A 25634-nucleotide genomic window follows, 5' to 3' on the forward strand; every position below is an offset into this window, starting at 1 on the left:
GTCCTTGTCTCTGAATATGTTATGGAAAGTGGCGTGCACAGGAGGGCAATTGTAAGTGATTGTAAAACGTGCTAAAGTGTCCTCTTGGGAGCCAAAACACTTGCTCAAGTGTCCTCTAGGAACCAAAACATGTGCAAACGTGCCCTCTAGGAGCCAAAACGTGTGATAAATTGCCCTTTTTAACACCAAAAAGTGTGCAAACGTGCCCTCTAGGAACCAAAATGTGTGAAAACGTGCCCTCTAGGAGCCAAAACACGTGATAAAGTGCCCTTTTGAGCACCAAAATGTGTGCAAACGTGCCCTCTAGGAGCCAAAACACGCGCAAACGTGCCCTCTAGGAGCCAAAATGCATGCTTAAGTGCTCTCTAGGAGCCAAAACGTATGCTAAATTGCTCTATAGGAGCCAAAATGCATGCTAAAGTGCCCTATAGGAGCCAAAACAAGTGTTAAAGTGTCCTCTAGGAGCCAAAAAATGTGCTAAAGTGCCCTCTTTAGGGGTTAAGGATGTGCTATATGTGCCCTTTTTTTTCCTTTTCGCAGTCTGTGCACGCCACTGGTTATGGATACCAATGAGGAAGTTATTTCATTCCTGTCATACTCACTGTTGATCATATTCAATGTATAATATCTGCCACAGCTATGTGACAGCTATTAGCAGGGTGATGGAGATGCATCTCCCGCCTTCACCGTACATCTTTTGAACATCCCAGTAATGTCAAACAGACTGCTGCGGTGTAATCCAGGCTGATAACGAGGTAAAAATGAGCTGTTTCAAGCCACAGTACAAGGCGATCGCACCGCCCGCTCGGACTTAGAGGAGGAATAATCAGCTGGTTGAGATAAAGGCGGGGTAATCTATCATCGGACTAGGGCGCAGGGGTGCGGAGGCCCCTGCATACGCCGAGAGGACGATCCATCATTTAACGCGCTAACAAGGCGAGGAATTTAAACACCAAAGATAACGCAGGAGCGGCGTTATCGGGGCGTGCTCAGAGACCTCTGCTACGGTGCTGATGGGGGATGTTCCCTTATCTTGGTCCGAGAGAAAACTGACCTCGTGACAGAGAGAGAGAGAGAGAGAGAGAGGGAGAGAGAGAGAGCAGCCGAAAGAAAAGGTGAAGAAATGAAAAATGTAGTAGCTTATTAATGAAAGTATCTTAAGGCAAGGTCAGGGTTTTACTCCAAGATCTGACAACGGGTAGAGAGAACGCAGCTTTAAGTAGGCTCTCCCCCTGCTGGACATTACAGAGAACACAGCTTTAAGTGGAGTCTCCTCCTGCTGGACATTAGAGAGAACGCAGTTTAAAGTGGAGTCTCCCCCTGCTGGACATTAGATAGAATGCAGCTTTAAGTGGAGTCTCCCCCTGCTGGACATAGCGAGAATGCAGCTTTAAGTGGTGTCTCCTCCTGCTGGACTTTACAGAGAACACAGCTTAAAGTGGAGTCTCCCCCTGCTGGACATAGCGAGAATGCAGCTTTAAGTGGTGTCTCCTCCTGCTGGACATTAGAGAGAACACAGCTTTAAGTGGAGTCTCCCCCTGCTGGACATAGCGAGAATGCAGCTTAAAGTGGTGTCTCCTCCTGCTGGACATTAGAGAAAACGCAGCTTTAAGTGGAGTCTCCTGCTGTACATTAGAGAGAATGCAGCTTTAAGTTGAGTCTCCCCCTGCTGGACATTAGAGAGAATGCAGCTTTAAGTGGAGTCTCCTCCTGCTAGACATTAGAGAGAACGCGGCTTTAAGTGGAGTCTCCTCCTGCTGGACATTAGAGAGAATGCAGCTTTAAGTGGAGTCTCCCCCTGCTGGTCATTAGAGAGAATGCAGCTTTAAGTGGAGTCTCCCTCTTTGGTTATTCACTCATTAATTGACATATTTTATTAATGCCAAACTTGATCAAAGAAGATATAAATAGTAAAGTATAAAAAACACCTTAAAGATTTGAAAATGCATCTGAATGACTGAAGATACGGAGGACCAAACCTGCCAAAATCAAAAATACATAAATAACTTTGAAAATAACTGATGCCATTAAGATATCTAAATAAATACATAAATGAGTTGATCAATTGTTACATTGGATTGATATTTCTGTTTTCATTTGATTCTTTATTTATTTATCTTTGTATCAAATTTATTTCCTTTCCTTTCCTTTTATCTAATTTCCCTTTTTATTTATTCATTTCTATTATCTTTTTAAATGAGCTCATTATTATGCATTTTACTTTTTTTTTAAATTTATTTTAAATGTTTTTATGTACAATTTTATTTTGACATATATTTTTTAAACAAATACATGCGAAATATTTTAAATGAATTCATAAATAATAAATTAATATATGAGAATAGAAAAATGAAAAGTTAACTAAATAAAAAAATAAATAAAAAGGGAATTAATACAAATGAAAATAAAGGAAGTATTTAAATGAAATAAACATTATGTCATATTTTTTATATCATTTTTGGACATTTAATGATGTATTTACTCATCTTAAAATGCATTTATGTTCTATTTTCTTTAAACTTTACTTTCTGCATTATAATAATATAATATGAATTTTAGTTGAATGACAGCTCCTTTATTTGCATAATGACTGTATTATTATTATTATACTGTAGACTGTAGGTAGGGAATGAGTCCTTACCCCAAGTGAAGGGGTTCAAGTACCTCGGGATCTTGTTCACGAGTGAGGGGACGATGGAGCGTGAGTTTGGCCGGAGAATCGGAGCAGCGGGGGCGGTGTTGCAGTCGCTCTACCGCACCGTTGTGACGAACAGAGAGCTGAGGAAGGCAACGCTCTCGATCTACCGGTCAATCTTCGTTCCTACCCTTACCCTCAATCTCATAAATCTGCAACTTTTCGAACATAAATTTGCTACTTTAAATCTTGTAAATCTGCAACTTTTTTCTGGTAGATTTGCTAATTTAATCTCATGAATCTGCAACTTTTTTTCACGTAGATTTGCTACTTTTAATCTCGTAAATCTGCAGTTTTTGCTACTTTTTAATCTCATAAATCTGCAACTTTTCTAACATACATTTGCTACTATTAATCTCATAAATCTGCAACTTTTCTAACATACATTTGCTACTATTAATCTCATAAATCTGCAACTTTTTTAACATAAATTTGCTAATTTAATCTCATAAATCTGCAACTTTTTTTTGCGTAGATTTGCTACTTTTAATCTCGTAAATCTGCAGTTTTTGCTACTTTTTAATCTCATAAATCTGCAACTTTTCTAACATAAATTTGCTACTTTTAATCTCGTTAATCTGCATTTTTTTTTATCATAGATTTGCTACTTTTAATCTCATAAATCCACAATTTATAGATTTGTTACTTTTTATCTCATAAAACTGCGACTTTTTTCAAACAGATTTGCTTCTCTTAATCTCGTTAATCTGCAGCCTGATCTATATTCTGGACCGGACGTGTGCTGTATACAGATGGAGACAGGCCTTTGTGAGTCTCCCTGTTTCCACTCCTCCATGGAGTGTTCCTGCGCCGCTGCCTTTGATATCATCACGTGTAAAACCTGCTGGAACATTCTGAGGATCCACTTTTTACCAGCACAGGTGAAGGGAAAGTGGTTTCTGAGGAGTCCATTGTGTCCTCTCTGATGAGAACACGGCTCCCTGTTCAATAACGGGCAGATCCAAATAAAAATATAAAGTTTGAAAAGATCCGTTCCACACCAGCAACCATGACGACCGCTTTCAGAGACATTTGATGAAGGATAGAGACACCGACAGCCAATCAGAGCCCATCTGGATCTGCAGGACGTCACCTTCAAAATCTGTATAATAATAAAGTGCTTTTTAAACTCTATATAATAATAATAATAATTAAAATAATAATAATAATACAAATAATAATAATAATGTATTTAAACTCTATAATACAGTGTTCAGGCTCTATAATAATAATAACAATAATAATAATAACAATAGAGTATTTAAATTCTATAATAGAAATAAAGGATTCAAACTCTACTCTGTAAAGTGCCCTGAGATAACGTTTGTTATGATTTGTCATTATAAATGAATCTACGAGAAAAAGATGCAGATTTTTAAGACTAAAAGTATCAAATCTAGGAGGAAAACGTTCTTCCCCACAGACGCACTAAACGCTCCAGCTGTGTGTTGATGGACCGAGCTGAGGCAGGGAAAGGACGCCACATGGAGGGAGCGGGCCGCTTCATTAGAGAGACGACGAGAAACAAGACGAGCGTGTTCTTTCCTGAGAACGCAACCTCTTTTTTTAAACCTTTTTTTGGGCAATTTTTCAAGCCTTTCTTATGTAGGACAGACAGGAAATGGGGTGAGAGAGAGAGGGGGGAGACACGCAGAAAGGGCAGCAGGCCGGAGTCAAACCCGCGGCCTGGAGGAGCTTCAGCCTCTTTACACGGACCGACTGCTCTATCCACCGTGCCAGCGGCCGCCTGCCCTTTTTTAAATCACCTCCGTCTCTTTGGAACTCCGTCTGGATCAAAACAAACAGGAAATCAAAGTGAAAATGACCCAAAAAGATTTGGCAGCACACGACAACGGTGCAGTTTGGAGAATTCAGAGCGTAAACACCAGCGCTAAGAATAGTCTGGTGGATGTAAAGCTGCCGAGGGAAGGAAGATTGTACCCTAGTTTGGTGTTGGATGTGTGTCAGATGGGAGGTGTATTCAGGACTTCACGCAGAACCTTATTAGAATACTTAATGTGGTTTTTGTTAAACAGGTCTTCAGCGACTGATTTAAGATTTCATTCTTGATTTAAGAGCTGAAACAATCACAGATGCAGCGACTTTGGAATGAAACTTTCCCGGGTGAACTCTGCATTGATGGAAGTGCTCAGAACAAATCACTTTAATAAAGGTAAAACGGGCAGGGAACGCTTCAGTGCTGCTGTTAGTGTTGACAATAATCTACAAATCTGCTGTTTTGGATCTTTGCAAAAGTACTATAACAGTTAATTCATAACTCCATTTCCCATGTTTAGGTGTCTTTGCAAGTATTCTATTTGTGGGTTTTAGCCGGTGATACGATCAGAATCCGAAATACTTTAAGGGCGCACTCACACTGTCCTTCTGTACCGGGCCAAAACCAGTTTTTCAGCTAAAGCCTAGTACGTTTAAGCAGTGTGAGTGCAACCGCTCCGCGCATAACTGCAGACAGCGGGCCGTCCACTGGAGGGGGGGCAAGTACCCTAAAGCCTGGGGCGCTGTGCGGAAGGACAGTGTGAGTGCGCCCTTATAATCCCAGGGGAAATTTGATGCCGTATTAGGGCCAGATATTGCAAAACAAAAAAGAAAAGATTTAAAATATGAAGGACGAGTGATTTTTGGAGAAAAAATTCTCAGATTTATGAGATTAAAAGTAGCAAACCTACGAGAAAAAAGTTGCAGTTCTATGAAATTTAAAGTAGCAAATCTATGGGAAAAAAGTCGCAGATTAGGAGATTCAAAGTAACAAATCTGCAAGAACAAAGTCGCAGATTTATGAGATCAAAAGTAGCAAATCTATGAGAAAAAAGTTGCAGATTCATGGGATTAAAAGTAGCAGATTTTTAGTCATCTTAAATGTTCTACAGTCTTAATCATAATCCCTGAAGAGCGAGGAAGAAACAGTAGATATTTCCTTCCTTCTTCCTTCTCTGTTTTCTCTGAGCGGGGAAACGCCGTTCAACCAAGGCTGAATCATATCAAAGTGGCCTTAAACATTTAAACGTGTGCCGTTGGAATTCTAAGAACACTAAGTCGTGTTCATGCTGCTTTTCTTTCTTTTATATCACATTGAAGTGAACATCTTGGAGTTTTGGACGTTTGAGAAAAGCCCTAATGAACCTGAACACGCGGCCAAGTCACTCAGCGTCCTCTCTTTGTTTTCATTTCATCGCTCCTTCACGAAAGCCACATTTCCCAGAGCAGGAACAGGACGTGCGTCAACCGTGAGAGGCGGTAATGTGCCAAAAATAAAAACCAACGTTTTCTTCATCTTTCCACTTAAGCGGAAGCCGTTGATATGAAGTTAAATCGGCTCTTTTGAAGCCTCCGGAAGAGAAACGCGATTAAAAACGCGCGGCAAAGTTGGAGTTGTTCCTGCGATCTTTGTGCTCATATACGGTAGGCGTGTGGTTGAACGCCCCTCCTGTGTCCTGTGAGTTCATCTGCGGGATGAAGGCCGTCCACACATCTGGTGAACTACAGAGCGACGCCTCCCTCGGGCCTCCGCCGGCTCACACTCCTCTTTGCTCTTAATTAGACAGGTAGCTGCGGAACCTCGTTTGCAGGAGTTTTCCAGAAGCGGTTTGATCCCCGTAATGGCCTGCGATGTCAGGATCCGGGAGCGTGGGCGCGCAGGCCAGGTAGACGCCGCGGAAGTCCTGTCAATTAGCGGTGACGCATGGTCGTGTCAGAGGGGATTGTCGCGTTCATCCGACTGCACGCGGATTTAACTCGCGCCGCTTGTGCGATTCCGCGCGTTTGTGTCGGCGGGAGAAAAAAAACAGAGCTTTGCATCACACTCGCGTGTCTGTGTTCATTAGTGGGCCTCTGCAGCCCGTCCACCGCCACACGAGGCCGCAGTCAGGCGGCATAATAATCACCGTGGGGGCACGGGGAAGAGAGAAACAACACACACACGAACACACATACACACACACCCTGTCTGAAGGGGGGTTGCAAAGGGCCGCCCCCTTCCCCTCATCGCCCAATTGTTGAAAAAACGCATGCCAAAGCGTCCTCCAGGAGCCCAAATGCATGCAAAAGTGTCCTCTTAGAAGCAAAAATGTGTGCTTAAGCGTCCTCTAGGAGCCACAATGCGCGCTAAAGCATCCTCTAGGAGCCAAAAAGCGTGCAAAAGTGCCCTCTAGGAACCAAAATGTATGCTAAAGCGTCCTCTAGGAACCCAAATGCGTAAAAGAGTGCCCTCTAGGAATCCAAATGCGTGCAAAACTGACCTCTAGGAACCAAAATGCATGCTAACGCTTCCTCTAGGAACCAAAATGTGTGCTAAAGCGTCCTCTAGGAACCAAAATGTGTGCTAAACCGTCCTCTAGGAACCAAAATGCGTGCTAAAGTGCCCTCTGGGAACCCAAATGCGCGCTAAAGCGTCCTCTAGGAGCCACAATGCGCACTAAAATGTCCTCTAGGTGCCCAAATGCGTGCTAAGGAGTCATTTTGCATCTTTTTGTGGTGGTTTTGCATCTATTCTTAGTAATTTTGTGGTGGTTTTGCATCTCTTTTTAGTCATTATATATATATATATAGGTATGTGTGTGTGTGTGTGTGTGTGTGTGTGTGTGTGTGTGTGTGTGTGTGTGTGTGTGTGTGTGTGTGTGTGTGTGTGCGAATATGAAGCCAGATGTTAAATCACGATGCAGAAGAGTTCATTAGCTCGTCGACTTCCTCCGAACCCTCCGCAGCTCAGCAGGGATGCATCAAACATGGCTGCTGGGCCACCGTTCGGCAGATGTTCAGTCGACATCGCTCCGGAAGTTCATCAACACGTAATGACTGCGTCGGTAATTATGAAGTCAGGAACCCCCCTGCTGATACAAACACCTGAGCAGCTCCACCGCCGCCTTTAGTGTCACTTAAGGTACGAGTAACGAGGGCGAGAGGTGGTGAGGCAGCACGTGCGTGCGTTTACTCTGCGTTTGACACCAAGCGCTGCCCGGGGAGACATAAGAGTGCACAGGAACAGAGGGGATGCTGGGATATTTGATGTTGGAGTTGTAGGATAAGCTTTTTGTTGTGGTTTTGCATCTATTTTTAGTCATTTTGCATCTTTTTGAGCTGGTTTTGCATCTATTTCTAATCATTTTGCATCTTTTTGGGCTGGTTTTGCATTTATTTTGCATCTTTTTATGGCGGTTTTGCATCTATTTTTCTGTCATTTTGCATCTTTTGTGGTGGTTTTGCATCAATTTTTAGTCATCTAGCATCTTTTTGTGGTGGTTTTGCATCTATTTTTAGTCATTATGCATCTTTTTGTGGTGGTTTTGCATCTATTTCTCATCATTTTGCATCTTTTTGGGCTGGTTTTGCATTTATTTTGCATCTTTTTGTGGCGGTTTTGCATCTATATTTATGTCATTTTGCAGCTTTTGAGGTGGTTTTGCATCTAGTTTTAGTCATTTAGCATCTTTTTGTGGTGGTTTTGCTTCTATTTTTAGTCATTTTGCATCTTTTTGTGGTGGTTTTGCATCTATTTTTAGTCATTTTGCATCTTTTTGTGGTGGTTTTGCTTCTATTTTTAGTCATTTTGTATCTTTTAGTTGTGTTTTGCAACTATTTTTAGTCATTTTGCATCTTTTTGTTGTGGTTTTGCATCTATTTTTAGTCATTTTGCATCTTTTTGTGGTGGTTTTGCATCTATTTCTAATCATTTTGCATCTTTTTGGGCTGGTTTTGCATTTATTTTGCATCTTTTTGTGGCGGTTTTGCATCTATATTTATGTCATTTTGCAGCTTTTGAGGTGGTTTTGCATCTAGTTTTAGTCATTTAGCATCTTTTTGTGTTGGTTTTGCATCTATTTTTAGTCATTTTGCATCTTTTTGTGGTGGTTTTGCATCTATTTTTAGTCATTTTTGCATCTTTTTGTGGTGGTTTTGCATCTATTTTTAGTCATTTTGTATCTTAGTTGTGTTTTGCAACTATTTTTAGTCATTTTGCATCTTTTTGTTGTGGTTTTGCATCTATTTTTAGTCATTTTGCATCTTTTTGTGGTGGTTTTGCATCTATTTCTAATCATTTTGCATCTTTTTGGGCTGGTTTTGCATTTATTTTGCATCTTTTTGTGGCGGTTTTGCATCTATATTTATGTCATTTTGCAGCTTTTGAGGTGGTTTTGCATCTAGTTTTAGTCATTTTGCATCTTTTTGTGGTGGTTTTGCATCTATTTTTAGTCATTTTGCATCTTTTTGTGGTGGTTTTGCATCTATTTTTAGTCATTTTGCATCTTTTAGTGGTGGTTTTGCATCTATTTCTAATCATTTTGCATCTTTTTGGGCTGGTTTTGCATTTATTTTGCATCTTTTTGTGGCGGTTTTGCATCTATTTTTCTGTCATTTTGCATCTTTTTTGGTGGTTTTGCATCTATTTTTCTGTCATTTTGCATCTTTTGTGGTGGTTTTGCATCTATTTTTTGTCATTTAGCATCTTTTTGTGTTGGTTTTGCATCTATTATTAGTCATTTAGCATCTTTTTGTGGTGGTTTTGCATTTTCATTACTCTTAACGTTACCGCTGCCTAACGTGCTACATCATTTAGGTTCTGGGTTAAATTCAAAACAATCCAACGTTAACAACATTCATAACCTTATATTCTGTTAACCTACATCACTACTTTTTTTTTTTTTTTGCTTTTGGTGTTTTGCAATACAAAGAAAAGTATGCACGTTCAGTCTGCCTGTAAACATAGTTTAGCTACTTGCAGTTGTGTATTTTTTTTCTTCAACACACAAAGAGCTTTCAAAGTTAGTGGAGCCCTCCTGGGGTTTGATGCTAGTTAATATGCGCTAGTACATAGCTAGCTGCATGCTAACGTCAGGGAAAGCTGCATTTTGGTTGATGCCATTCCTGTCTTCACATTTTCAGATCTGATTCCTGCTGAAAATGTTTGATTGTGTTGTTTTTTGGTTCAGTAGTCTTCATTGGTGCTTTCCAACGTTTACTGCAGACAGTTTACTAAAGGGATGTTTGGCTAGAGAAAAGCAGAGAAAAAATGAGTCGTGGTAAAAAAGAAGATGCACAACCAATGAAAACTCACGTACAACCAATGAAACCCGACCCACGACCAATGAAACTTGGTGCACAACCAATGAACACTCATCTTCAACCATTGAAACCTGACCTACCACCAATGAACCTGACCTACCACCAAAGAAACCTCACCTACAACCATTGAACCTGACCTACCACCAATAAAACCTCACCTACAACCTACATGTTTGGCTAGAAGACCAAGAAGCAGAGAAAATGAGTCGTGGTGAAAAAGAAGATGGAAATCTGACCTGAGGTTATTTCTTCCAATAAGATTTCTGACCAATGAGGAACAGTTTGCCTACATTCCTTTATAACTCTATGATGACAAACGAACCATGAAAGTGTGAAATTCCATTAAAGCATGAACACCTCTTTACTGTAGTTGTTCAGTTCCTCCATCACGGGGAACGTAATGATACTTCTGTATCTGTACTTCTGACACGCACATCAAACAGGCTGTGCACTCATACATTATGAGTGTCTGAATGGCAAATCAATTGACCCGCAGGAGCTGAAGATCATTTCAAAGGTATGCAAATCTCATTACATCACGCGTAGAATGAAGCTCACATTTCTGAGAGCAACACTCCTCCTCGTCAGGGCGGATAAACAAGGCGTCTAATTGGACAGCGATCGGGGGGGCCTGTCTTCCGTACATGTTGGAAATAGAAGCCTGCCAACGCACAAAGTGATTAAAACAAAAATAAAACATGATGGTCTTCTAAAAGCCATGCCTTTAATGAACAAAAAGACTAATTAATTGCACCGTGTCAAGGAGTACACTCGCACTGAATTATAGATGAGCTGCAAGGGCTGAAGGGAGAGCTATGGGCTCAGGAGCGATTAAAACACTGCGTCATGTCAGTACGGGTTTCACAGGGAAAGTCCAGTCTCACCTTCACAATTCATGACTTAGTAATCACCTTAATCCTCTGAGAAGTACAGTTCCACGCCGCCGCCACAGTGACCCGGTCTCTTTTTTTTGTCCAGTAATAATCCGAATTTAAGTATAATAATTAGATCAGCATGAAGGAAGGACATTTGTGAAATCAATGAGGATCAGTGGAGAGGCTTCACTCTTTCTGCTGTTGTTTGTCATCAGGCAGTCCTCATTCACTGACCATACATAAACCCACTAAAAGTAATGTAAAAGTAAGTACTGACCTAAAAGCAGTGAAACCTCACCTACAACCAATGAAACATGACCTACAACCAATGAAACCTCACCTACAACCAATGAAACATTACCTACAACCAATGAAACCTCACCTACAACCAATGAAATCCGACTGACAACCAATGAAACTTGATGCACAACCAATGAAAACTCATCTACAAATAATGAAACCTGACCTACCACCAACGAAACCTCACCTACAACCACTGAAACATGACCTACAACCAATAATACCTCACCTACAACCATTGAACCTGACCTACCACCAATAAAACATGACCTACAACCAAAGAAATCTCACCTACAACCAATTAAACCTGACCTACCACCAATGAAACATTACCTACCACCAATGAAACCTCACCTACAACCAATGAAACCACACCTACAACCAATGAAACCTGACCCACAACCAATGAAACTTGATGCACAACAAATGAAAAAACTCACCTACAACCAATGAAACTGACCTACAACCAATGAAACTGACCTACAACCAATGTAACCACACCTACAACCAATGAAACTTGATGCACAACCAATGAAAAAACTGACCTACAACCAATAATACCCCTTCTATAACCATTGAACCTGACCTACTACCAATAAAACATCACCTACAACCAATGAAACTGACCTACAACCAATGAAACTGACCTACAACCAATGTAACCACACCTATAACCAATGAAACTTGATGCACAACCAATGAAAAAACTGACCTACAACCAATGAAAATGATCTACAACTAATGAAACCTGACCTACCACCAACGAAACCTCACCTACAACCACTGAAACATGGCCTACAACCAATAATACCTCACCTACAACCAATTAAACCTGACCTACCACCAATAAAACATAACCTACCACCAATGAAACCTCACCTACAACCAATGAAACCTCACCTACAACTAATGAAACTACACGTACAACCAATGAAACCTAACCCACAACCAATGAAACTTGATGCACAACCAATGAAAAAACTAACCTACAACCAATGAAACTGACCTACAACCAATGTAACCTGACCTACAACCAATGAAACCTAACCCACAACCAATGAAACTTGATGCAAAACCAATGAAAAAACTCACCCACAACCAATGAAACTGTTCTACAACCAATGAAACTGACCTACAACCAATGTAACCTGACCTACAACCAATAAAACCTAACCCACAACGAATGAAACTTGATGCGCAACTGATGAAACCCATCTACAACCAATGAAAACTCACCTACCACCAATGAAACTGACCTATAACCAATGCAACCTGACCTACAACCAATGAAACCTGATGCACAACCAATGAAAACTCATCTACAACCAATATAACATGACCTGCAACCAATGGAACCTCACCTACAACCCATGAAACCTGACCTACCACCAATGAACCTGGGCCACAAATAATGAAAACTCACCTACAACCAATGAAACACATCTACAATCAATGGAACCTCATCTACAACCAACTATCTTTTGAACCTCCTTTCACTGCGCCATCCTGACACGGTGGCTGGCCGCAGATCCACCCACGTTTGGCGTCCGTGACACCTGTGTGACGGCTTCGCAGCGGGGCTCCTCTGCTCGCTCCACATCAATGAGGGAGCCCTCAAAAGCTGCTCTGTGTAGGGGAGCGGAGGGCCTCTGATGGGTCTGCGAAGTGACTCTCACACTCTCAGGGGATGCGGAGCACATCACGTTGGATCGACCACCGAACGCATGGTTTTAGTGTGCGTTAAACACCATCCGTATTTTCTTTTCTTTGACGGGAAACACGGCGATCATTTCACGGTTCAATCAAGGAGGCGATACATTTGAAATCGAGCCCTGTTCATCTTTACGTTTACCTCGCTGATGTAATGTCCCTGAAGAGGGAAATGTGAACGAATCAAACAGACACGGTGTTGAACCTTTTGTCAGCTTCAGTATAAGCCAAAACATAAACATTATTTATCCATGTTGCATTCACATGTATCATCATGACGTCATCAATACAAAGTATCAAAAAACTGTATACATATTGCACATATATACTTACTTACACATACTATATACTCAATATTAATGAATAATACCCGTGAGTATACTGTACATGACTCAACATAACCATTATGTTTAAACATATCATTACTTAGCTTCTCTCTCTCATGTTCTCTACACGCGCGCACACACTCCTAGGTGTTTAGGTCCTCTCAGACCTAAACAGTACTCCGTGAGCCACATGTCACTAGCTAACTAGCTCATACTACACTAAGAGCTACACGATAACTAAACAACAAAATAACTTTTTCTGCGCGACTCTGCTTCACATCAGGGCTTTTTTTTTTTGCTTTCTATGTTTTGCAATACAAAGAAAAGTATGCACGTGCAGACTGCCTGTAAACATAGTTTAGCTACTTGCAGACATGTTTTTTTTTTCTTCGACACACAGAGAGCTTTAAAAGTTAGTGGAGCCCTTCTGGGGTTTGATGCTAGTTAATATGCGCTAATACATAGCTAGCTGCATGCTAACGTCAGGGAAAGCTGCAGTTTGGTTGATGCCATTCCTGACGTCAGGGCATTCATTTATGTAAATAAAAATACAGCACAACCACGTTATGCATTGACCGTGTTTTCCGTACCTGAAGAGGGAAATGTGAATGAATAAAACAGTCACGGTGCTGAACCTTTTGCCAGCTTTATTATAAGTGAAGCATCGTGCGGCAAGGGCTCCCCCTCAGGCCTGCAGGCAAAACTAATCGATCACAGAACACAGATCCAAAGCACACTGTAATGACTTGGTGTCACTATACAGATGTTTTTATCACCTCAAATGAATTGGAATGGTTTCAACTCTTGAACACATCTTTTACTACCTAAAATACTTGCAGTGAATTGTTTTACTCTTTTTAATCTAATTTCACTAACATATTTATTCTGTATTTTAATGATACATGAAATCACACTATCACACTGACGGAGCCAAAAGTATACCGGCATTTTAGTAATCCTGAAGTTTTTACTGGGCGACCTTGCGTGTCTCCTCTGTGTGAGCCTCAGCTGGAGGCTACAGGCTTCATTAGCCTCTGATAAGCATTAAAACACATCCAGGTCTGCAGCCAAGTGTCGCTGTTAGGGTGAGATGAATGTGCGGAATATAAAAAGGCCTCAGCTTCTGCTGCATCGATTTAACAGTAATACAGATAAACACAGTGACAGAGTGCTTCAGAACGCATTTAAAACAGAGGGAAAAGAACTAAACGCGGAACTTAAACAAGCTTAAAGTCTATATCCGGCGTAAAATCATCCCATGGTCTTTTTCTGCACTTACATACATTAAAACTAATCCTTGGAGACAGTTTTTTTCATGTGACAACTATTAACGGAGAAATCCGGGAGAGTGGCTAACAGACGGATGCGGCTAACACTGATTAGCTCGGGGGCAGCACGTTGAAGGCATTCAAACCACTAATACTGCTCAAAATAACACCAAACCTCATCAAACCTGTACCAAGAGTGCATAATGGCGTTTTGATAGTTTATCAGGTAACATGCATCTATTTTTTTACTCATTTTGAGTCAATACTTAGTCATTTTGCATCTTTTGCAAGAGATTTTGCATATTTTTAGTCATTTTAAATCTCCTTTATAGTCATTTTGCATATTTTTTGGTCATTTTGCATGTAACTTAAGAGATCTTGCATCCATTTTAGTCATTTTAAATATCCTTCATGGTCATTTTGCATATTTTTTGGTCATTTTGCATCTAACTTTAGAGATCTTGCATCCATTTTAGTCATTTTAAATCTGCTTTATAGTCATTTTGCATATTTTCTTGTCATTTTGCATCTAACTTTAGAGATTTTGCATCCATTTTAGTCATTTTAAATCTCCTTTATAGTCATTTTGCATCTAACTTTAGAGATTTTGCATCCATTTTAGTCATTTTAAATCTCCTTTATAGTCATTTTGCATATTTTTTGGTCATTTTGCATCTAACTTTAGAGATCTCGCATCCATTTTAGTCATTTTAAATCTACTTTAAAGTCATTTTACATATTTTTTGGTCATTTTGCATCTAACTTTAGAGATCTTGCATCCATTTTAGTCATTTTAAATATCCTTCATGGTCATTTTGTATATTTTTTTGTCATTTTGCATCTAACTTTAGAGATCTTGTATCCATTTTAGTCATTTTAAATCTGCTTTATAGTCATTTTGCATCGTTTTTGGTCATTTTGCATGTAACTTAAGAGATCTTGCATCCATTTTAGTCATTTTAAATCTCCTTTATAGTCATTTTGCATATTTTTTTGAAATTTTGCATGTAACTTTAGAGATCTTGCATCCATTTTAGTCATTTTAAATATCCTTCATGGTCATTTTGCATATTTTTTGGTCATTTTGCATCTAACTTTAGAGATCTTGCATCCATTTTAGTCATTTTAAATCTCCTTTGTAGTCATTTTGCGTCTATTCTTTTTGTCAGTTTGCATCTATTTTTATAAATGTTACCCAGGCAAAGGAGAGGTTGATTTCCCAGAATGCCCCATGAAAAACAAACTCCCATCAGGCACTGCTCTGCTGGACTCAAGCGAGCGTATGATGAAGAGGACCATGCAGACGAGCAGGGGGCTGGAACTCAGATATGATCCAAGTGCTCTGAGTGTGAAACAGCTCAATAAAGATCCTCAGAGAGTGTGTGCTGCAGGCCTATATGTTATTATATATATATGCAGGCCGATATATATATTATTATATTTTTGTATTATTTGATTTTTATATTAATATGTATTTCAATTATTATATTATTATTATATTATATACATTTCATTATGTTATTAGGCATTTATTTTATCTTTATATTATATATTTATTTTATCATGTTATATATTTATTTTATCTTTAAATTATTAGATATGTATTATATTATTTAATTATTTTATCTTTAAATTATTAGATATTTATTTTATTATGCTATTATATATTTATTTTAGCTTTGAATTATTAGATATTTATTATATTATTTTATTATATATTTATTTTACCTTTGTAGTAGTTTTGTGTCTCTTTGTAGTTGTTTTGTGTGTCTTTGTAGTTGTTTTGTGTGTCTTTGTAGTTGTTTTGTGTCTCTTTGTTGTGGTCCTGTGTCTCTTGGTGCTTGTTTCCGAGATGAAGGTGGGTGGGGCCCCTGACTCTTTGTGCCGTCAGTGGGGTCAGTGGACATGCGTCCTGTCTCGCCCTCTGTGTTGTCCGTACAGAACTGATCTACGGTGATAAGACTCCGGGTCGTCGGAGGCGAAGAGGCACAGAGAGAGGAAGGATCGTGACACCGTTAACCTGAACGCACACGTGACCACGACACAGAGCTGCATCAAAATGGATAAAACGCGCGTTTAAATCAGCACCGGAGAGACGTTTGGCCTCCGCGTCAGCCTCGACTCATCAAAGTTAGTCCACAGATATGACTCCAAAAACTGACTGTGATGCTGAGACACTGAAACGTGCTTTGACGTGATAATTAAACGCGGGCGACTCTCCGGAGAGGGAGCGGCGTTTTCCGTCGGGGCTAAGACTATCCTACGGGATAAGAGACGCAAAATCCTCCAAATGAGGTCCTCAACCCCTGCACGCGGAATTACACCTAATCTTTTCCTGCTGCTCGCTTCATCGCGGACACAGAGAGAGAGAGAGAGAGAGAGAGAGAGAGAGAGAGAGAGATAAAGAGTGACAGACAGGGGCTCCGATATTATGGCTGGCTTCGATCGGGGGGGCGAGAGGCCGCGCCGCGTTCACAATCATTTCAATTGAACACAATTGCGGTGACCTCAATAAAGAGTGGAAGGGAGAGGTCTGCGGAGAGCTTTGTGCCGCGGCTTTCTTCCATTTCCCTCCATTATTCCTTCAGTCGTCTGCAGCCCGTGCACCAGGGTGTTCCTGTGCCTCACACAGCGGCCCGTCTTTGTGGTGGTTTTGTGTCTTTGTGGTTGTTTTGTGTCTTTGTGGTTATTTTGTGTATTTGTGGTTATTTTGTGTATTTGTGGTTATTTTGTGTATTTGTGGTTATTTTGTGTATTTGTGGTTGATTTGCGTCTGTTGTCGTTTTGTGTCTCTGTGGTTGTTTTGTGTCGTTGTGGTTATTTTGTGTATCTGTGGTTGTTTTGTGTCTCTCGTTATTTTGTCTCTGTAGTTGTTTTGTGTGTCTTTGCAGTCATTTTGTGTCTCTGGTTATTGTGTGTCTGTGGTTGTTTTGTGTTTCTTTGTAGTAGTTTTGTGTCTCTTTGTGGTTGTTTTGTGTCTCTTTAGTTGTTTTGTGTCTCTTTGTGGTTGTTTTGTGTTTCTTTGTAGTAGTTTTGAGTCTCTGTAGTAGTTTTGTGTCTCTGGTTATTTTGTATATTTGTAGTAGTTTTGTGTCTCTTTGTGGTTGTTTTGTGTCTCTTTGTGGTCGTTTTGTGTCTCTGTGGTCGTTTTGTGTCTCTTTTGGGAGCATAGATCCGCGGCTCTCTTTTATTCCCCTCTCAGATTCCTCCACAGTTGTCTGCGGCCCCTGCACCAGCGTGTAATCCTGTTACACACACAACAGCCCGTCATGTCAGGGAACAGGGTTTATATTTTAGGTTCAGGGGTGGTTTGCTTGCACCCTCCATGCTGGATTACTAATTGATCTTGTTTTACATTGCAAATGACTCATTCATGTTAGTGCTGGCTGCGGCTCAAAGGGAGGCAGCCGCGCTCTTATCCCGCCGCTGCAGGAGTTGATTAGCATTGCACAGAGAGCGCGTCTTGGCAGCCTGCGACAGAACCAATGCTAATGTGAGTGAATAGCTAATGTATCGCAGGGAGGATGTTTGTTTCTGTCAAGTCGGGGATTTCCGAGGGGAATGCATTTCCAGGACGAGAAGCGCGGCCGCTCCGCAGCCCTTCTGTTTCAAGGAGAAAACACATACACACCTCTGAAGCTAGTGAGCAGAACACAAACGCAAGCGTCTGACGGTTCGTGCGACGCGTCCGCCCTCACGTGTGGGACGCAAGCGGAGGAAAGGTGCGTTTCATTGTTCGTCTGCCGCCGCTGCGTCATAGTGACGGCGACACGTGCGCGTTGTTTTTGGTTGTCTTTGAAACTCGATGCGCCCGCCTGCGGGGCCTCCGCCGCGGGGGTCCAACAGCTCACGTGACGCGCTACTAAAAGCCTTGCTGAGCCGACTTTACCACACTCTTTGTAGTTGTTTTGTGTCTCTTTGTGGCTGTTTTGTGTCTCTTTGTGGTTGTTTTGTCTCTTTGTGGTTGTTTTGTGTCTTTGTGGTTGTTTTGTGTCTTTGTAGTTTCTTGTGTCTCTTTGTGGTTGTTTTGTGTCTTTTTGTAGTCGTTTTTTGTGTCTGTGGTGGTTTTGTTCCTCTTTGTGGTGCTTTTGTGTCTCTTTGCCGTTGTTTTGCGCCTCTTTGCCGTCGTTTTGTGTCCCTTTGTTTTTTTGTGTCTCTTTGAGTTTGTTTTGTCTTTGTAGTTATTTTGTGTCTCTTTGTAGTTTTCAGAATCAGAAATACTTTAATAATCCTAGGGGGAAATTATTTAAATTTTGTGTCTCCTTGCAGTCGTTTTGTAACTCTTTATGGTTTTTTTGTGACTCTCTTTGGTTGTTTTGTGTCTCTGTGGTTGTTTTGTGACTCTCTGTGGTTGTGCTGTGTCTCTGTGGTTGTTTTGTGACTCACTGTGGTCGTTTTGTGTCTCTGTGGTTGTTTTGTGACTCTCTGTGGTCGTTTTGTAACTCTTTGTGGTCGTTCTGTCTCTTTGTATCTCGTTTTGTGTCACTAAGCATTTATGATACAGGAGAAGTCATTAGATACAGTTCTGGCCTCAGGCAGGACTGCTGCGTGTAGCACAAAAGAATAATTGTTTCAACCGCAAATGAACGTGTGTGTGTGTGTGTGTGTGTGTGTGTGGTTGTGTGTGTTTGTGAAGATAACAACCTGCTGCAGGCGGAGAGAGGTGTCACAAAAAGACTTGAAAACTGTGAGGAGTCACACATAGTGACAACAGATCTGTTGCAGTGGACCTGTTTACAGTTCTCTGTAGTTTTCACCTGTTGGACGGCTATGGAGCCGCGCACTCATTAGAGAAAAAACGACGGGCCGCGTCAAACTGAAGTGGAGCTGCTTCAGTTGGACATAAGAGACGCGCTGTGTTGCGGACATCCCGCGAGACCTGCGTCGTTCCACTAACGCAACCCGTGGAGTTTCGTTCTGCATCTCTTTGCGCTCCTTTTGGAGGCTAACGTTAGCTAAGGTTAGCTAAAGTTTTACGCGCTGGTGAAAAACACTTCATCCATGGAGATGGATCCAAAGGGCGTTCACAGGCGCCACTGTAATAGCGGAGATTAGTAACTGTTCAAAGGAATCAAGGACACTGAGGCTTCAGATTTTTAGATTTTAGACTTTTCAGAATCAGATTTTTTACACGGTTGATGGACTTTACTGGCTCCCCAGGATTCACAGTCAAAAAAGCCCAGAGGATCTTTCACACAGAGTTCTTACAGACTTCAACACACACTTGACGTCAGCGTTTCTCTAACGAATATCATTCCTTATTAAGCAGAGGCTTTTAAGTAGAGCAGTTTCCCCTCACCCTTGTTCAAACTCTGCCTTATGCGGTCTGATAAAACTTGGCTGTTTCCTGGTCTTGCTCAGGTCAACGCCTGGCACCTGTCAACCTGCCAAAACTTTCCCAATATTGCATAACTTTCTTTGGCTGAAAATACTGTTGATATCCTGTTTTTCCCTGCCGCATACAGTTCTCAAAAAATGTATTACCTTTTTTGAGCACCAGCTAATGTGGCTGGTAACTTTAATTTCCAGTAGCCACATTTTTCCCGATGAAAATAAGAGAAATTATGAGAGCCACTGAATGCATTTGATCATTTTATTAACATTGTTATACATTATATCAATCCAAAATATATACAACACAATATACACAGAAAGTGCAAACATTTAATATCCATTTATCCATACATACAAGTTCCTTATGACTAGGCTAACTCCCTCCTCTTTAGTCATTTAGTTAATCCGAACTGTTTACTAACGTTAGCTAACTCCCTCCTCTTTAGTCATTTAGTTTAATCTGAACATTTGACTTTACTAACGTTAGCTAACTCCTTCCTCTTTAGTCATTTAGTTTAATCTGAACTTTTGACTTTACTAACGTTAGCTAACTCCTTCCTCTTTAGTCATTTAGTTTAATCTGAATTTTTGACTTGACTTAACTAACATTAGCTTACTCCCTCCTCTTTAGTTATTTTGTTTAATCTGAACTTTTGACTTTACTTTACTAACGTTAGCTAACTCCCTCCTCTTTAGTCATTTAGTTTAATCTGAACTTTTGACTTCACTAACGTTAGCTAACTCCTTCCTCCTTAGTCATTTAGTTAATCCGAACTGTTTACTAATGTTAGCTAACTCCCTCCTCTTTAGTCATTTAGTTTAATCTGAACTTTTGACTTTAGTAACGTTAGCTAACTACTTCTTCTTTAGTCATTTAGTTTAATCTGAATTTTTTTGACTTTACTAACGTTAGCTAACTCCCTCCTCTTTAGTCATTTAGTTTAATCAAAATTTTTGACTTTACTAACGTTAGCTAACTCCCTCCTCTTTAGTCATTTAGTTTAATCTGAATTTTTGACTTTACTTTACTAACATTAGCTAACTCCCTCCTTTTTAGTCATTTAGTTTAATCTGAACTTTTGACTTTACTAACGTTAGCTAACTCCCTCCTCTTTAGTCATTTAGTTTAATCTGAACTTTTGACTTTACTTTACTAACGTTAGCTAACTCCCTCCTCTTTAGTCATTTAGTTTAATCTGAACTTTTGACTTTGCTAACGTTAGCTAACTCCCTCCTCTTTAGTCATTTAGTTTAATCTGAACTTTTGACTTTACTTTACTAACATTAGCTAACTCCCTCCTCTTTCAGTCTATTTTCCAGCTTCAGCTCTTTTCATTCTTCTTCTTCCTTGTGTTTTCAGCTCTGTTCGTTTGGTTTCTCACGCTGGTTTCACCGCAAACTGCGCACAGCCAATGGGCGTATGAAACGTCATCACGTAGCATTATGGCACAGCGTTCATGGGAAATGTAGGAAGTACTGCAACAGGGATAAATGACAGAGAACAGAGGCTTGTATCATGCATGTAATGCCTCATTCTACATCACCGGCCAAACTGGCTAGTAAGTTATGTTATTGTTAACACCCTGACTGTAAGACATTTTATAATCTATACCACATAATGCAATTTCCAAACGATAAAAACTGGTTAGAAGTTCCTCACATGAATGCAGAGGTTCCGAAGACACTTCTTGAAGGACGGAGCAGTCATTATCAGTCTGTCTCCATGGGGAGCTGCACACAGGTCCCGTCCTCGCTGGGCATCTGTGGTATCTTGGTGCAGATGATGATATGGTGATATGGAAATGCATTGCAGAAATGCCCGCCGACACCGTTCTTGTTGCGTATAAAAATGTTGATTACAAAAAGGTCCCGTGGCCTCAGGTCTCTAGTCTCTCATGCAAAAGGGGGAAGATCTGGGGGGCTCTCCACCCCGAGGCCCAATGGAGAAAAACATATCAGACATGTGAGGCTATCGTCTCCTAAAACTGGACATTTTAAACCAAGCCATAGGAGCATATAGACACTACACGTCTGCAGGAAGGACGGAGGACAGAGTGAGCTGGGATCAGCTGGTTTGGTCTGTTCCCGGTGTATCGGAGTGATTCATTAAAAATGGATCTGGTTCATTACTCCTGGTTTCAGCTGGCTCCTGTCGCTGCAGCTCCTTTAATCATCCCTTTACGTCGATGATTAAAGTCGGAGAAATAAGCCTGTGTTTTCATCAGGACGGGATTAAAGCCGGGGACAGGTCATTTAACAGCATTTACATGTTTTTAAAGACGTCTTCAGGGTCCTCACAGGCTTTACGGCCACAAAGTCAATGAGGCCGCAATTCATGAGTGGAGCTACAACACAAGGAGCCGACCAACCACAAAAATACACAAAACAACCACAATGATACACAAAACAACCACAAAGAGACACAGAACAACCTCAAAGACACAAAACAACCACAAGGTACACAAAACAACCACAAAAATACACAAAATTACTACAAGGAGACACAAAACAACCACAAAAATACACAAAATGACTACAAGGAGACACAAAACAACCACAAAAATACACAAAATGACTACAAGGAGACACAAAACAACCACAAAAATACACAAAGCAACCACAAAAAGACACAAAACAACCACAAAGATACACAAAACAACCACAAAGACACACAAAACAACTACTGTGGGACTCAAAACAACCACAAAGAGACACTAAAAGACAAAAAACAGATAGGATTCTCTGTAGTTTTTATTGTTTATTATTGAGATTTTACATAATATCTCTTCAAATTACAATGAGGACCAAGAGCAGGACACTATTAAACTACATTATACTCTTCATGCATGTGAATGTATGCTGCCCAGATACTTTTCTGTAACTGAAGCAGACTTGACTCCAGGGTGTGTAGTTTGAATCAGTCTGTGCAGTAACTGTGACCTGTGCATCAGCACTGAAAACACATCATCATTCCTCCCTAAAAACCTCACTGGAGGACATTTTTTCATCTCGCTCTGGCTCTAAGTTGCTCTGGTACACGCTGCGGTCGTCGTGGCGTGGGCGTAACCTTCACTGCAGCTACAGGTGGTAAAAGTCGGTGATGCCGCCTCACGAGCCGTGAAAACAAAAGCCCTGAAATGTCACAAGTAATCCAGCAATCTGATGCCATCTCATGGCCGGCTGCCTGAACGCTCTGTCCCCACTGTAATACATATTTATGTGTCTGACGTGTTAAGAGTGTGTCCATGTCTTTGTTTCTCCGTGTCTGCGGTGACAGTGATGAGTGAGATATCAAGCACACTTGAGCATGATGGCAGCTGCTGGAGTGGATCCATGAGACAGACATGACTGTAAACACGTGGGAAAATAACGTGTCCTCCCATCTGAGGACGCTGTTCATCACAGAGCTGTTGTCTCTTCACACAGCCCAGTGTCAGAGGACGGAACATCCCTACTGAGTGATTCTGCAGCTCAGGATTAACATTGTGAGTAACCATCAGTGCTGACGCAACAAGTGTTCGGCCTATAGAGGGGGGGGAAACTACAGCTGCAACACTAAACAACTACAAAGAGACACAAAACAACTACAAAGAGACACAAAACAACCACAAAGAAACACAAAACAACCACAAAGAAACACGAAATAACCACAAAGAGACACGAAATAACCACAAAGTCACAAAACAACCACAAAGAGACACAAACAACCACAAGGAGACACAAAACAACCACAAAGACACACTTAACTACAAAGACACGCTAAACAACCACAAAGAGACACTTAACAACCACAGAGAGACACAAAACGACTACAATGAGACACAAAACAACCACAAAAGGGCACTTAACAACTACAAAGAGAAACAAAACAACTACAAGGAGACACAAAACAACCACAAAGAGACACAAAACAACTACAAAGAGAAACAAAACAACTACAAGGGGACACAAAACAACCATAAAGAGACACAAAACAACTACAAAGAGACACAAAACAACTACAAAGACACAAAAAACTAAAATAGACACAAAACAACCACAAAGTGACACTTAACAACAACAAAGAGACACAAAACAACTACAAAGACACACAAAACAACCACAAAGAGACACAAAACAACTACAAAGACACACAAAACAACCACAAAGAGACACAGAACAACCACAAAGAGACAAAAAACAATTACAAAGAGACAAAAAACAACCACAGGAGACATAACACAACTACAGGACTTTTATAAAGGACAGATTGGATGATGTGTCCTTTGTTTTAATTAATACCAGCCGCACCGGACGTCAGTTTATTGTCGACTGGACGTTGGACGGATGTCCAACGACGTTAACATCTGAACATTTAGCAGACGTTTGGAATTCTTTTCTCCACTTCCACAGAGGTCTAAATGTTCATGGGCCATTTGAAGCTTCACCTTTGTTTCCTCTGCCTTTTTCCCACTGAGGGGACATTAATGCACGACAGCGTCTTCATGCGGAAGAGGACGCTTCCCCAGATAGATCCGTCTCACCTAAATGTGCGTGTGCGATGCTATCTGAAGCCCTTGTGGCTGGAGCCTCCTGGCTGCTTTTATGGCTCCACAGATGAGCTCGATCAAAGGAAACGCTCACTTTATCAGTATTGTAATTTGTCTCTGAAGACAACGTAATAGTCTCTTTGCAGGGACACATCCAGAAATCAATGATAGATGTGTTTTCTCTTTCATTTTCTATCCGCGGCACAGTAAGCCACGAGCACATTCTACCTCTATCAGAGGTTCCAACAGTGCGAGCAGCTCCAGGAGAAGAAAAGACAGCTGCTAATCCGTCAACGTTACAGTTTAAAGCTGAGCTTAAGTGTTTTTTCTCTCATTTGGAGGAGTTTACACAAAACGACCAAAAAGAGACAGGAAATGACTATAGGGATGCAAAATGACCACGAGGAGAAACAAAATTAAATAGAAATGCAGAACAATTAAAAATAGATGCAAAACCGGCACAAAAAGATGCAAAATGACTAAAAACAGATGCAAAACCGGCACAAAAAGATGCAAAATGATTAAAAATAGATGCAAAACCACTATAAAAAGATGCAAAATGACTAAAATAGATGCAAAACCACCACAAAAAGATGCAAAATTATTAAAAATAGATGCAAAACCACCACAAAAAGATACAAAATGACTAAAATAGATGCAAAATCACCACAAATAGATGCACAATGAGTGGCAAAAGAGATTATTGCAGGTTACTTTTACTTAATACAGTTCATAAAGGTTGTAATTGTTGTCGTGAACATCATTTTGTGTATTTCCTGCAGGACTCACCGTCACCACCACCCACCTCCGCCCTCCGTCGGAAAACTCCTCAAAAGACCAAAGAAGCGATCGCTTTAACTCCCCCACACTGCCCCGTATGTAAACGCACAGATACACGCTGCCCTCGTTACAGACAGCCGTGACGAGAAACAGGGAAAAGAGCGTGAACTTGTCACTGTTGGCTGCGGCGGGTTGATAAATAGTCCCAATTAGCAGTAACCTTCAACAAGCCACTCCAGGTTTTTACCACAAAATCAGAACGAGTCCTCGCATTCCAGGGACTGGAAGTCTCTGCGAGGAAGTTTGTCCTCAGAGGAGTTTACGCTCAACTTTGTCCTGCAGCCGGGGACACTTTGTTTTAGAAAGCGTGTGTGTGTGTGTGTGTGTTTGAAGCTACGGCGCCATAGCTGTGAACCTTTTACGGTCACTTCTGTCTTCAGTGAGACACCTTTTCTTCAAATTACTCCGATTTGCGGCGTTGCAGAAACACGAGGCCTGGAAGGGAAATAGCACTCTGAAAAGGTGTTGTGTAATGAAGAGTCGTCCACGCTAAGTTAGATAAGGTGCACTTCGTTATCCTTGGAGGGAAATTTGTCTTGGACCCCAATGCTGTCAAATAAAGCTGCCATACATAAAAATAAATAACAATACAAATACAGAAAATGCATACATATATATATATATATATATATATATATATATATATATGGAGAATGAGCAGAACAGCGCTATGCAGTAGT

The sequence above is a fragment of the Echiichthys vipera genome (assembly GCF_963691815.1).
Source record: "Echiichthys vipera genome assembly, chromosome: 23".
NCBI classification, from domain to species: Eukaryota; Metazoa; Chordata; class Actinopteri; order Perciformes; family Trachinidae; genus Echiichthys; species Echiichthys vipera.